A 12,500-nucleotide genomic window follows, 5' to 3' on the forward strand; every position below is an offset into this window, starting at 1 on the left:
TTTTTTGATATGTGTGGGATAAGTTACTGACTTATGTTCATGACGTGTTTTGCTGTGGTGTAGATACACCCTTCTTCAGCCTGTTCACTTCATGATTTGCCTCTTTTAGTCTTTCACTGAAATCCAACTTAAGGGAACCTGTATTGGATATCATTGTTCCTAAAAATTTGAAAGATTATCCTCATTAATCCTTTCTCCATCAAATATTACTTCATTCCGTTGTGCTTACTCCCTTTATCTTCATTACTTCATTTTGCTAAGGTTTGTTTTGAGTCCCATCTCTTTAGATATACGATGCATATTATTAAGCAAGCTTTACAAAGCGTGTAGTGTTCTGCTGATTGAAAAGTATCAACTCCATATTGTGATCTCTCAGCTTTCTATGTTTACTCCAATCTAACTCTTCTCTACCATATTCGATCAATTTCGTTTCCATGAAATGTATGAGAAGGGCAAACATCAAAGGTGAAGGAACACCCCCTTTCAGCACCTCACTATTTATTGCAGTTCCATTTGACAAGATTTCTTTAACAATAACAGCATCTACTTCGTTCACAGATATGTTTAGGTAGCTTTACATATTTAACAAGATTGCCAGTGCCATAGTGACGGAAGTCCTTCCATAATATACATACATACTAGCTTTACATATTTAATAAGAATGCTAGTGCCTTAGTGACGCAAGTCCTTCCATAACATACATACATACTAGCTTTACATATTTAAAAAGAATGCCAGTGTCATAGTGACGCAGGTCCTTCCATAATATAAATACATATTAGCTTTACACATTTGATAAGAATGTCAGTGCCATAGTGACGCAAGTCCATCCATAACATACATACATACATACATACTAGCTTTACATATTTAACAAAAATGGTTGTGCCATTGTGACGCAGGTCCTTCCATAATATACATACATGCAGTACATTCATACATACATGCATACATACATTATATGGTGTTTTATGAAAATACGAGAATTTAGGTGTGTTCTACTTCTGAAGGTTTGAAATTCTGTTTGCCAACTTTCAGTTATGAATTTGTTTATTTATTCATACACAAAATTATTATAATGATTCAGGATAAAATACCCCCCTCAAAGTCACCATCTTGAAATTGCGTCATCCTAAATGATCAGGGCTAAAGTCCTTCAGAAAAAAAAAAACAATTCCCGGGAAAATAGGAAATGAGCAGAACTCAACACACATCCATCAAATTTCCGAAGGCGTTATCGACATAAAATGGCTTCAATCTCCTCTAAAAGTCCATCAGTCAAGTGGGCCTCTGGTGGAGACCATAGATCAGAGTGTGACAGCTTAATTAAATTTCGTATGTGTGTGATTCTCTCTCTCTCTCTCTCTCTCCCTTTCGTGTATAGATCTTTGGTTTGTTCATATATATATATATATATATATATATATATATATATATATATATATATATATATATATATGTATATATATATATATATATATATATATATATATATATATATATATATATATATATATATATATATACATAATATCTATAATGTATATGTTTATATATGTAATATCTATAATGTCTGACGCGTGATTTATATGCGACACTTTACCACAGGAAATTGAAACACTGGGTGTTATTGTAAATTTCAACCACAATGGATCGTTTGCTGTTTCATTTTCTCAGTGATAAAGTGTGATTTATATATGTATATGTGTGTGTGTATGTATGTATATACATATAAGTATATGTATGTTTATACACAGTATATATTGTGTGTGAATGGACGTGTTTTTATTACTATTATCAAAAATCTCTTAATAGCATGAACCACTAAAATGAAAAATTCCACAATGGTGTAAATTTAAATATATATTTACATGTACTCCACTGTGGATTTCTCCACCATTATTATTATTATTATTATTATTATTATTATTATTATTATTATTATTATTATTATTATTATTATTATGCCCACATCCAATTGGTGTTTTCTAAATGATAGCCTTTAGGAAGAGCTTTGGAAATTTATTAGCGCTATTGAGGAAGGTAATAGCATATATTTCAGAGACCTTTGCCACCTCTCTCTCTCTCTCTCTCTCTCTGTCTCTCTCTCTCTCTCTCTCTCTCTCTCTCTCTCTCTCTCTCTCTCTCTCTCTCTCTCTCTCTCTCCGCGTTTTCATTGTTGCCGTTGCTTATGTGATGGGAATTAGTTTAGGTATTAGGAGAAAACTATTTTAAATATATTCCGCCATATTACATGCATCTTGCTTTGCCTTTTAGCGGATAATGCGTAGGAACCAGAAGTCTAAGAATCAACCGGCTTGGAATAGAATGGAATATGGTGTTTGGCCAAAGGCCAAGCACTGGGACCTTTGAGGTCATTCAGCGCTGGAAAGGAAATTGAGAGTAGGTAGGTTTGAAAGGTGTAACAGGAGGAAAACCTCAAAGCAGTTGCACCATGAAATAATTGTTAGGAGAGGGTGGATGGCAAGATGGAAGAAAGAGAATATGAATGGAATTACAGTCAAAGGAGCGAAAGGGGTTGCGTCTAAGGGCCGAAGGGACGCTGCAAACGAACCTTTAGTAATGCCTACAGTGCACCCCGTGAGGTGCACTGTTGGCGCTACGTCTCTACGGGGGTCAACCGGTTTGATCAGTCCTTCATGCCACTCGGTACACGAGTGAAGGACCGTCTTCCTATGCGTCATCTGATTCTGTTTTAGAAGCAGATTTGTCGTGACTTCATCGGAAGGTCACTTTAGAGCAGTACTTCCCATAGGTGGGGTAGTGCTGTCAGTGCACCTCATGCGGTGCACTGTAGGCATGACTTAAGGCTCTTTGCAGCGTCCCTTCGGCCCCTAGCTGCAACTCCTTTCATTTCATTTCCTTTACCTCCGTTCATATTCTATTTCTTCCAACTGGCTGTCCACCCTCTCTTAACATTTGTTTCATAGTGCAACTGCGAGGCTTTCCTCCTGTTACCCTTTCAATGCTTTTTCCTGTCAATTTCCGTTTCAGTGCTCAATGACCTCATAAGTCCCAGCGCTTGACCTCCGGCCTAAATTCTATATTCTCTCTCTATCTCTAGAGCAGTCCTTCATTTGCTCTTGCTTTCAGGGTAGCCAAACTTGGGTCAAGATGTTGTGCCTCACTCGGTTTTTTAAAATTTTTAATGAATGTTTTTGAAATTTTTTATGAACGGAAAATGAAGTGATTTTTGTCTTGTAAAGTGTCTTAAGGAATAGATAGTCGGTATTGCCATTGAAATGACATTTTCATCGAATTTCCAATCAGGAAGCCCGATAGGGGGTTAGTGCCGTCAGTGCACCTCACGTAGTACACTGTAGGCATTACTAAAGGGTGTTTGCAGCGTTCCTTTGGCCCCTAGCTAACCCCCACTTTTTAGCCTTTGACTTTACCTTCATTTCACATTCTTTTCTTCATTCTTGCTGTCCAACCTCTATTACTTCTTAGTGCAATTGCTGGGTTTTCTCTCAGTTCCACCTTTAGATCCTTGTGCTGCATCTTATTTATTATCAGGATCTCTACCTTGCTATCCATCCACTCACTTAAAGCCCTGTCCACACTAGCGGGCACTGCCCGACGGGCAAACATTGTTCCCATAACCCGTTCCACTATGCTGACCGGCTGAGTATGGAGCCAGAGCGATGCGATTGACTGGTAACACTGCTTCAGAAGCGACAGAAAATATAAAGAGCTGCAAGTGCCCGACGGACATGCCCGCTAGTGTGGACAGGCCATTAGGCGCCGAATGGCCGAAGTGCCCCATTGCTTGGTATGACGGCCTGAATTTCTTAAATCCATCCCTTTAGGCGTTAAAACATGGTTACACCACACGAGTCTTTGAATAAATACAGTCTTATTTTTAGCTATGGAATAATTCAAGTCATGCAGTTGATTAAAGTTATTGAAGTCGACTCACATACCGTTGCATAACTGAACGGATATGCAGAAGCATGCAAGATGAAAACGGCATAGTTGTGGTTGATGAATGAGTTTGCAAAAATAGCTAATCACTAATAGATATGAATAGATATATAATTGATAATCATTTGAGATATATAATTGCTACTCATTTACTCTATATATGAATGGATACATAATTGCTAATCATTTACTAGCGTAAAGGACCATATTCAGTCGTACAGGTTCTCAACTGCTTAAATCAAAAGGGACTAGCAATGACTTAACGGAAGTGGAGATAAACATATGGTTACCTTAAAGCTAATTTATCATGTACAAGGTTACCTTAAAGCTAATTTATCATGTACAAGAGATACAATATGTACAAGCGAGTTCAGAATAAATCAGATAAATAACACTCAATATTACCATCAGTGAAATATAGTTACCAGTAGAAAGCAATCAAAATAATAATAATAAACGATTCAGTTACGAGTCAGTTAAAAAAATAAATACATCACCAGATACATGACAGGAGTCGGTTCAGAATCAAAATAACACCGATGTAGTTAAACCAAAGTTACTTTACGATATACCAACATCAAAGTAAAATAACAATGCATATACAGAAAAAGTTTAACTGCTGTAAACAGGATTATACAAATCTCTAAACACTTGAGCTACATCTCTCGACAGTATAAAATATTCAAGCTTGATACAAGCAGTAAGCAAGCAGCAAACAATCAGCAAATCACGTAACACACACCATAATAGTAAATAACAATGGCACCCAGTCAGCAAACACAAGGCTTTCAACAAAAACAACAACAAACAACAATCAAATCAAACAAATACTAATAAGGTATAAATACAACTCAGTGCAGCTTCACACACAAAACGGACGATCCCCGTAGAAACGTCAAGAAAGACACCGCTGTCCGGAAGGCTATCACCCAGGTGATTACGGTAGGATCATCGCTAAGCTACAGTACGGACGAGGACCTAACTTTCCGTTATCCCAAACCTGACTAACAGTGCCACAGCGAAAGTGACAGACGTAGACTCCCAACACCCAGAACAACGTTCCTGGGTAAGGGGCAACCACTCAAAAACAACAAACAAACGATTGTTTCCCCTTGTAAAACACTCACTTACCCTTACGCTAGATATATTAATATATATATGTAATATATACGAGTGTATATATATATATATATATATATATATATATATATATATATATATATATATATATGTGTGTGTGTGTGTGTGTGTGTGTGTGTGTGTGTGTGTGTATGTGTATAATTGGTAAATTTAATAGATACGTGAATAGATATATAATTGCCAATCATGTATTAGTTATAGGCAATCGAGTTCTGATCACGAGTACGCTAGTTTGGCACAGGTAAAAACAGGATGTTGCAGCCGCCATTGTGGTTTTAGAAGCCGGTTCGAGTGGTTGGAGGTCTTGCTACTTGTAAGGGAAGGGGCTATGAGAAAGGCTCGTTTAAGAGGGGAGAGGGGGGCGCGATAGGGTAGGGCAGGGTGGGGGTGCCTTTTCGGGGGTTTAGGGGAGCGTGACTTAGTGAGTATCCGGCCGGTGCACCGGCCCCCTCAGGCAGTGTTTCCCGCTATTAGGGTCATTTTCTCACGTTTCAAACTGGTATTTTCGGCTTTAGTCATTCCTTTGTTTCCTACTGGTTATTCTGGGGTAGCTGACTGGTATGCAAAATACTAAGCATGCTTAGTATGACATGCAAAATGCTTAGTGTGAAATGCAAAATACCAAGCATGCTTAGTATGAAATGCAAAATACTAAACATGCTTAGTATGACATGCAAAATGCTTAGTGTGAAATGCAAAATACTAAGCATGCTTAGTATGAAATGCAAAACACTAAACATGTTTAGTATGAAATGCAAAATGCTTAGTATGAAATGCAAAATACTTAGTATGGAATGCAAAATACTAAGCATGTTTAGTATGAAATCCAAAATACTAAGCATGCTGAGTATGAAATGCAAAATACTAAACATGTTTAGTATGAAATGCAAAATGCTTAGTATGAAATGCAAAGTACTAAGCATGCTTAGTAAGAAATGCAAAATACTAAGCATGTTTAGTATAGAATACTAAACATGTTTAAAGTAAATAATATTTTGGCGTTCATACCTTTATTCCGAATGAAACACTAAGTATGGTTATCAGCAGATACGATCTCCGGGTTATTTCCTGTAGCTAAGGTCGATTTGGTTTCCAAATTTATTTGCGCTGTTTTCATACAGTTTGCTGTACTGCAGTACTCGAGTCAGATTTAAGGCACGTCCGAATTATCCAACATTTGTCAAGGGTTCGTTCTTCCTTGAAGTTCGTTGACTTGCTTCCAACTTGTTTGTGACATGTATGCAGTAAGTTGCGACGTGTGTTTGTGACTTGTTTTAGTGTGGGGGGGCTAGTGCCGTCAGTGCACCTCACGTGGTGCACTGTAGGCATTGCTTAAGGTCCTTTGCAGAGTCCCTTCGGCCCCTAGCTGCAACCTCTTTCATTCCTTTTACTGTACTTCCGTTCATATTCTCTCTCTTCCCTCTTACAATCCACCCTCTCCTAACACTTGATTCATAGTGCAACTGCGATGTTTTCCTCCTGTTACACCTTTCAAACCTTTCTGCTGTCAATTTCCCTTTCAGCGCTGAATAACCTCGTAGGTCTCAGTGCTTGGCCTACCTTTGGCCTAATTCCTATATTCCATTCCTACTGCAGTGTGGACACCCCATCTCAGTTTCAGTATGATCTCTTCAACTATGATTGTTTACAAAATTCATCTCGATTCTGTCTATTTCTCATATTACTATATTTGTAGGTTCCTTTTCCTGAGGTACAGAATGCGATTCTCTGTTGCGTTAAGCGTTAATGAACGTACCCTTGTTATTTTTAGGCATCCTCTTCCGTTTTTGTTGCTGGAGTTTTGGGCAAAATTGGCTTTAATGCGAATGTTTGTTTGCCTTGAAACATGAAAGTTGATTCGGAATTCTGAACGCTGCTGTGGTTGTAAAAATGATTTCCTTTTTTTGAGGAAATTCGTGGGTGAAAACCAGTGATTCGCACTTGCGAATTTCTCATAGATCCCGGAATGTTAGGGATTTCTTTATAAAGAAGGAATGTTGGTGATGCTTAGCGCGGAGGTTTGTTGTATTTGGTTAAAATTTGGCCGTGTTTATCGGCTGATAGACATGACCTCCGTATTTTAGCCTTACCTGCTGTTCTGTATAGTGTGAAAGAGAGGAAGAGGGAAGATATTTTATGAAACAGATGATTGGTCCGAGTTCCTAGACAGTCCTTGGGTGAAATAAGAGTCCATTGATTAGTCTCTCAGTATTAAGACTTTTAGGAACAAGAGAAATCAGAATAGGGAGGAGCTTTCAAACTAAAAGGTAGATTGGAGGAAACGGTCACTGAACCAATAGTTCTTGGGGCTGCTACATTTGGAATGGTGTGTATGAAATTGCTCCGCTTGCACCTTTTTCATTTTTTAATGAGACATTTCGACCACATACTAAGACACGGACAGGTCTCCAAAAATCTAGAAGTCTTCCTCACCAACCACTGGCGGATCCAGGGGTGAGGGCAGGTCTGCCCCCCGTGAAAAATAATGAGAAAATAGTAATATTGAAGATTTAGATAATAACATAAGAAACATAAAGATGGAAAAAATTTAAAATCTATTATAGAATAATAAAATTTTGAGAAAAATAACAATAATAATGATAATAAAATAATCTTAATGATAATAATAATGGATTCGGTATATATATGTATATATATATATATATATATATATATATATATATATATATATATATATATATATATATATATATATATATATATATATATATATGTTAATAAAGTTTTTTTTTTCTGGATCCGCTAGTGTCACACCAACAAAATTTTTTTACTTGAATTTGAAGAGGAGATAGACCGGATATGTCTGTAAAAAGTGTGATAGCAATCAGAAATAACACTTAGAATATTAAATGAGTTGCTGGCAGTTAAAGAAACACCGTCAATGCAAAGATCTGAATTGGGAAGCTCTAATGTCCGAAATCTGCTAACAGTCAAACTTTGAATCTCGTCAAGGTCAAACTTCGTCCCCCACGATCTGCGCAATGCGCCAGTTTAACTGAATCTCTGTTAAGAGATTCAGCAACTGCAGGTTTATGCTAAGGATATTTGGCTAGTGCAAAGAGGGTAGCTTCATCTGCATAAGCAATTAGCTGTTTTCAAGGCCAGACCATATACCGTATATGAATGATATAAAAAATAAAGGGCCAAGAACACCACTCGGGGAACACCAGAGATTTCATTCCTTTGGTCAGGAGAGTGGCCGTCAACAGCATTTTCCTTTCTTTGCACTTTAGTAGTTAAAAATTCTCTAATATTACTAAGGAATAATTATCCACACCTGCCTAACTTTGAAACAAGGGCCTCATGATTAACACGGTCAAAAGCAGTACTGAAGTGAAGACGAATCACACGAACTTCACGACCAGAATTTTTGGGGGATTCTGTCCACCACTGGAATTTGAAAGAAGAGCCTCACAAGCCAGCGTACATAAGCGACTCTTTAGCTTCGTACATTTTTACCTGTGAGACTTCAAACTCTTTCTTTATTTTCCGTGACTCTTTTCATCTTCGTACGTTTTTTCTCACATTTTTCCAGGTGACCATGAGACGCTTCAACCTCCCATTTTTACGTGCCACTTTTATTTACGTTAAGTTTTTCCTGGAATTTTCCATGTGACGCATTAACCACTTTTCTTTTTGTACTAATATATATACATACGTCACGCAGATACATAGAAACTAACGCATGGCACCATGATGGAGTCTAAATGTCAAATAAATCTACCTTAACTGTGGTACTCTATTATGAATTCTGGTAAGACTAGAGACTTTATTATATTCTTGATACAGAAAGAGTATTCTATATACAGTATATATAAATGTATATATATATATATATATATATATATATATTATATATATATATATATAATGTACATACATACATACACATGCACGTATTTTGTTTAGATTACTCTTACCAGTTCTGACCAGACCCAGCATTGCATAACTTCCCTGATCAAATGACCAGCGGTAGAGGATATGCTGCTACTGCCGTTGTAAGTCCTGTGGCAAGACACTTGCACCCCACATGCGACAAACCCTGGGATCGACTCTCGAGCAAGGTTTAATTATTTAATAACTTATTCATCTTGCGGTGGACTCATTTTACGCAATAATTATCTTAGAAACTTTTCGGCCGTAATGGCTTGGAGACGGGATGGATGATAACAGTCATGCTGAACCCTTGGATGTGTACCCTCCAGAAGGTTTGGTGGATATTGTTGTAATTTCTTTAATTTATCTTTTTGGCGCTATGGATCCTTTTTGGTTTTCTGTAAAAGAAAACTATTGTGCCGGCTTTCTCTATCCATCCGCCCTTTATTCTGTCCGCACCTTTTTCTCTCCCGCACTTTTTCTGTCCGCCCTCAGATCTTAAAAACTACTGAGGCTAGAGGCTGCAAACTTGGTATGTTGATCGTCCACCTTCCAATCATGAAACATACCAAATTGCAGCCCTCTAGCCTTAGTAGTTTTTATTTGATTTAAGGTTAAACTGAGCCATAATCGTGCTTCTGGCAACGATATAAGATAGGCCACCACCGGGCAGTGGTTAAAGTTTCACGGGCCGCTGCTCATACAGCATTATACCGAGACCACCGAAAGATAAATCTGTTTTCGGTGCCCTTGATCATACGCTGTAGCGGCTGTACAGAAAACTCGAATGCGCCGAAGAAACAACTTCGGGTATTTTTTTTACTTGTCTCTTAATTTTCTTCGACTGAAAACCCTTAAGGACAAAGTCAACGGCTACAGCCCCAAGAGGGCTCCTGTGGGAAATCAGCCTGCGGAGACAGACAGGTTATAAGAAAACAAAAAGATAAATAATAAAGTATGAGGGAATAGAAAATAAGACCCTGAATACGGGGCACATCAGCAGAAAGTTCTAAGGCACTTGTTCCTCGCATAAACATTTGGAAATCAGAAGGTTCCACAGCAGTAAAACTTCCACATTTTAGTTGCAGCCAAATGAAGCTTCTAGCAGACGGAGCAGTACGAAAATCGTATACGGTCTTGTAAACACTTGCGTCATCTTTTAACCCACGTAAATATATCCTTTTGTAAACCTAGCATCTCCTTACAATCCCATATATCTTCTGACGAACACATGTACCCTCCAACAGCCCCTTACATCTGGTGAGCCTCATTCATCATCATTCCCTTTCCATTCCTCCATTCCCGGTCATCCAGAGGCCATTCCCATCATGGGCCAACGGGTCTCCAATTGCGGGCAAACTTTAATGAATGATAGAAACAATAAGGGGGTCTTGAAAGCGCCATTCAGTGGAGTCATTATGTTTCCTTTTACGAGTCGTATTGGCCAGCGTCCATCTTGTGGAAATGATAGATAAATGAAATTGGAAGCTTTTTTTTTTCAGAGTACGGCGGACCAGCTGTTAATGGAGATATGAAGTTTTTTTTTTTTTTATTTTTAGTGTAATCTTCGGAGAACAGTTGGTCGGTGGAGCGATACAGAATTATTTTCTGTAATTGCAACATGCCTTTTTGGTTTTCTGTAAAAGAAAACTATTGTGCTGGCTTTTTCTGTCCGCCCTCAGATCTTGAAAACTACTGAGGCTAGAGGGCTGCAAATTGGTATGTTGATCATCCACCCTCCAGTTATCAAACATACCAAATTACAGCCCTCTAGCCTCAGTAAGTTTTTAAAAATTTTATTTAAGGTTAAGTTTGGCCATAATCATGCTTCTGGCAACGATATAAGACAGGCCACCACCGATCAGTGATTAGTTTCATGGGCCGCGGCTCATACAGCGTTATACCGAGACCACCGAAAGGAAGGTATGTTTTCAGTGGCCTTGATTATACGCCGTCGCGGCTGTACAGAAAACTCGAATGCGCCGAAGAAACTTCGGCGCATTTTTTACTGGTTTGGTTTTCAGTTTGGTTTACGCGTAGGATTTTTTGCCTCCTTTTCGTAGCGATTCATCTCGTTATTTTTTTATGATATAAAGATTTCATCATTGAAGGTTTTACCTTTTTAAATACTTCCTGTCTCTGCAAGACCTCGAGTAGGTATGCTGATGTCCTAATGAGCTTTCTCAGCGCTTTGAAACCACAAAGGAGAAACAGAACATCAACTGAGGAATTTATTGAGATCAATGGAAGCCATTAAAAGCTCAGGGGTTATTGAGGAATGTCTGGCGTAATTCGTACCTTTGATCATGAAGAAACCAAAAGCAGAGATATAGCGTGGGTGATACTAGTGCCTACTCCTTGTAATTCAGTTCCGGTGAGAATTTGGGCCAAGAAACGGTTGTCTGGCGCAGGGGCGCAGACACACACACACACACACACACACACACGCGCTTGGTATTTCAGCCCCAACCAATGAGTAAGGCAGCGCTGGATTTGATTCTTCTACAACAGCTCTCTGACATTCTTTTGTTTAGTCTCAACTTTTTTTTTTTTTTTTTTTTTGTCTCCAGAAAATGAGTTTACCAATTGAGTCTAATAACAGTTCCCCGACCAAAAAAAAAAAAAAAAAAACAATTATGTCCATCAGTAATTTACGTAAACGACCGAGATTTCTGTGAAACCAGTTTGTCCTGGAAATGTAGTCGTAAGGGAAAGATTCTCCTTTCGAAGCGCGCTCTGTAGAGGGAGAGCGATCCATAACGACAACGAACGAAGTTTGCGGGAACAAAGGATTGTAGGTCAGGTCATTGTTGCCAGCGCGGGTTGGGCCACTCGCTTTTTTTTTTTTTTTTTTTTTGTATTGGCCCGCATGAATGGTTTATGTGGCATATCATACGTCGTCGAAAACTCGAAAGAGTTTGTCTGTGAACATTTTCAAATATTCACTGTAAAATGCAGCGCCATCTCTGTACATAATTAAAAGCTGTAGCCGTGATGCAGTTTCGCTCTTTCTCCACCAATTTTCGGACGGGTGCCTTGCTGTAGGCCTGGCGGGACACGTGTCAGGATCACATCTGACATAGAACAGAATAGAATAGAATATAGAATTTAGGCCGGAGGCCAAGCGCTGGGACCTATGAGGTCATTCACTGCTGAAACGGAAATTGACAGTAAACGGTTTGGAAGGTGTAACAGGAGAGAAAACCTCAAAGCAGTTGCATTATGAATCAGTTGGTTGGAAAGGGTTGAGGAAAGTCAGATGGAAGAAAGAGAATATGAAAGGAGGTACAGTATAAGGAACGAAAGGGATTGCAGCAAGGGGCCGAAGAGACGCTGCAAAGAACCTTAAGCAATGCTAACAGTGGAGGTCTCCGTGTAAATTCGTAACAGAGGTACGGGTTAACAAAATAGACTGGAACAGAAGTTGAGACAGAATGTAATTTTTAGACACTGTTCTCAGTATTTCAAAGTGGACATAGGCTAGGGGTCAATTTGAAACACTCCGACCCTTGTTTATG

At 38.6% G+C, this 12,500-nt stretch overlaps 1 protein-coding gene across 7 annotated transcripts in view; it reads left to right on the plus strand.

The window, feature by feature from the left end:
- LOC136853354 (uncharacterized) overlaps window positions 1–12,500 on the plus strand; it is an 832,536-nt gene that overhangs the window by 118,353 nt on the left and 701,683 nt on the right. The gene's annotated exons all lie outside the window — the stretch shown is intronic.

Source organism: Macrobrachium rosenbergii, chromosome 27 (genome assembly GCF_040412425.1).
Source record: "Macrobrachium rosenbergii isolate ZJJX-2024 chromosome 27, ASM4041242v1, whole genome shotgun sequence".
In the NCBI taxonomy this organism is placed as follows: Eukaryota; Metazoa; Arthropoda; class Malacostraca; order Decapoda; family Palaemonidae; genus Macrobrachium; species Macrobrachium rosenbergii.